Raw genomic sequence first — 3179 nt, 5'->3', positions numbered from 1 at the left:
AAAAAGAAAGTGGAGAGAATTTGCTGGTCTGGAGACTAGAAGAAGCCCGGAGCTAGAATTAGGGTATATTTTGATCTGTTAGAAGAAGTTGTACCCCAAACTTTTTAGAAGAAAAAACTCTGTGTATTCAAAAAATAAGGTTAAATACAATGAAGGATAAAATATAACTATAATAATGAAGGTTCAAAAAAGATTATTATTATTTTTTATGAAAGATATTGTTAAGATAAACTAGTTAAAAATGTTAAAAGAGGAAAGGGTAAATGTTAAAAAAAATTAGCAGAAGAAAAAAAATAAAATAAAAAAAAAATTAACTGCAAGACTAAATATTCATGGGGAGAAAGCCATGAATTCCATGCTTTGCTTTCTCCTCCTCTGGAATTCTGCTGTTCTCCTTGGTAAGTGAAATTGGTCTCGCCTGGATTTCTTGTTGATCTTCTGGGGGAGGGGCCTGTTGTAGTGATTCTCAAATGTCTTTGCCTGAGGTGGAATTGCCCCGCCATTACCAGGGGCCAGACTAAGTAATCTGCTCGGGTTCACTTTTGGGAGCTTTTGTTCCCCGAGCGCTTTCTGTAGAGTTCTGGAGGACGGGAATGAAAATGGCGGCCTCCCAATCTCCAGCCCAGAGGATCCAAGAGCTCAGGGTCCCACTCCTCAGTGCGTCCTCAGAGAAAAGCGTTCAGTCACTCCCATCTCCCTGACCTCTGGCCGTGCTTGGAGAAAAGCGCTCAATCACTCCCATTTCCCTGGCCTCTGGCCACACTCCGAGCCCTCCCAGCCTGTGACCAAGCTGTCTCTGGCACAGAGCTCCACCTGGAGTCTCTGAACCCCACAGATCCCTGAGCTCTTCCAGGGTGTGTCTCCCTGGATCTTGTGGGGACCCCACTCACAGAGCAGTGGTCTCTGCCATGGATTATGGTTCAAGATGACCCCGAGCTGAGAGCTCACTCCTTGGCTCTGTCTCTGTAGCCACCTTCCCTGCTCTAATACCTGAGAGCTCTGCAACACTCAGAAACCCCTGATACTTCTGTGACCCTGTGGGACCTGGGGCCACGCTGATCCCGCATGGGCTTCACCCCAGTTTAACCTCTGGAGCAATGTTCCAGAGTGGAGCAGACTTTTAAAAGTCCTAATATCGTGCTCCATTGTTCCGCCACTTGCTGGGAGCTGGCCCCTACTCCCACGGTCTATCCTCCTGTTGCTTTGGATTCACTTCTCCGCTGGTCCTACATTTCAGAAAGTGATCGATTTTCTGTTTCTAGAATTGTTGCTTTTCTTCTCTTCAATATCCTGTTGGATTTGTAGGTGTTTGGAATGGTTTGATAAGCTATCTAGCTGATCTCCTGCTACCTGATGTTGTCTCAGCCTGCTACTTCTCTGCCATCTTGACTCCTTCCTCCTATTTTTTTTTAAAGTCACATTTATTCAGCATCATGATCAGACTATTACATTTAGCAATCAACAGCATGGGTGCAAAAAAAAATCTACATTAAAACCCTTTGTTGGAATGCTTTATACTTTCCACAGAACAAAAACTAAAATAACCTGTTATAGAATTAGTCACAGATACAGTCCTTGAGTTTTTTGCCCATACACATGAGTATTGTCTAAAACATGTCTTCTTTGTAGCAGCTGAGCCCTGCCACCACTGTGCTTGGCTGAGTTCACAAATCTGTTGTAACCTATAGCTTCCCTGTCACTTCTCTGGCTCTCCTCTCCTGCTAAGCTTTGTTTCCTGGAAGTAATTAAAACCTTCTGCCACTGCCATCGCTACTGCTGCTGATGGAACCACCATAGCCACCTTGGTTTTGTGGTTTGGTGAAGTATTGGCCTCCACCACCATAAGGGCCAGAGCTTCTGCCTCCAAAATTGCCTCCTTTCATGGGCCCAAAATTTGAGGATTGATTGTTGTAATTCCCAAAATCGTTATAGCTTTCTTCATCTCCAAAGTTTCTTCCATCATTACCAAATCCGTTATACCCATCCCCACTGCCACCATATCAACCACCACCTTGACTTCCACCAAAGCCACCTTGACCACTGAAGTTTCCTCCATGACCAAACTTGTCATTCCCACCAAAACCACCTCCATGACCACCACCAAAGTTCCAGAACCACTTCGACCTCTGGCTGGATGAAGCACTAACCATCTCTTGCTTAGAGAGCGCTTTCCTTACTTCACATTATTGGCCATTCACGGTATGGTATTTTTGAATGACAATTGTGTCTACAGAATCATGGTCATCAAATGTTACAAAAGCAAAACCCCTCTTTTTGCCACTGCCTTGGTTAGTCATGATCTCAGTCACTTCGATTTTCCCATAATGTTTGAAATAATCTCTTAGATTATATTCTTCAGTGTCTTCTTTAATGCCACCAACAAAAATCTTTTTCACAGTTAAGTGGGCACCAGGTCTTTGAAAATCTTCTCTTAAGACAGCCCTCTTTGTTTCCACAACTCTTCCATCCACCTTGTGTGGCCTCACATTCATGGCTGCATCCACCTCCTCCACAGTGGCATATGTGACAAACCTAAAGATTCTGTAGTGCTTGGTGTTTGGATTTATCATTACCACACAGCCCATAAGTGTTCCCCATTGCTCAAAATGGCTCCTCAGACTCTCATTGGTTGTTTCAAAGCTGAGACCTCCGATGAAGAGCTTCTGCAGCTGTTCAGGCTCTTTGGGAGACTCTGACTTAGGCATGATGGCAGTGGGAGGGGAGACTTTAATGATGTTTACTTGACGGCATCCACGGGCAGAAAGGCTAATAGTTACTTTAAATGTAAATGGGCAGAACACTTCAATCAAGATATATGGTCTCACATTACATAGAATCTAAAATCATGAGCAAATATATAGAATTAGAGAGTAGAACAATGGTTACCAGATATAGGAGTGGGAGAAACAAGATGTTGGTCAAAGGGTACAAAGTTGCAGTTATGTAGAATAAGTCTAGAGATCTAATGTGCAACATGATGTTATGGTTAATAATACTGTATTGAATTCTGGAAATTTTCTAGGAGAGCAGATTTTAGGTTCTCTCACGATACACACAAGAAATAACTACATGAGATCATATGATAATTAGCTTGAGTATAATAATCATTTCGCTATGCATGTGTATATCAAATCATGTTTGACACCTCAAGAATATAGAATTTATCATTAAAAATCATA

At 42.6% G+C, this 3179-nt stretch overlaps 1 pseudogene across 1 annotated transcript; it reads right to left on the bottom strand.

Annotated features, from left to right (window-relative positions):
* Positions 1–1745: 1745 nt before the first annotated feature.
* On the bottom strand, positions 1746–2705 carry LOC308348102 (heterogeneous nuclear ribonucleoprotein A1-like; annotated as a pseudogene). Its single transcript has one exon. The product of its transcript is annotated as a heterogeneous nuclear ribonucleoprotein A1-like (transcript).
* Between the last annotated feature and the right edge of the window lie 474 nt (positions 2706–3179).

This window comes from Martes martes (genome assembly GCF_963455335.1).
Source record: "Martes martes genome assembly, chromosome: 8".
NCBI lineage: Eukaryota > Metazoa > Chordata > Mammalia > Carnivora > Mustelidae > Martes > Martes martes.
The sequence above is the reverse complement of the archived record's forward strand: the minus strand, read 5'-3'. Positions and strand labels throughout refer to the sequence as shown.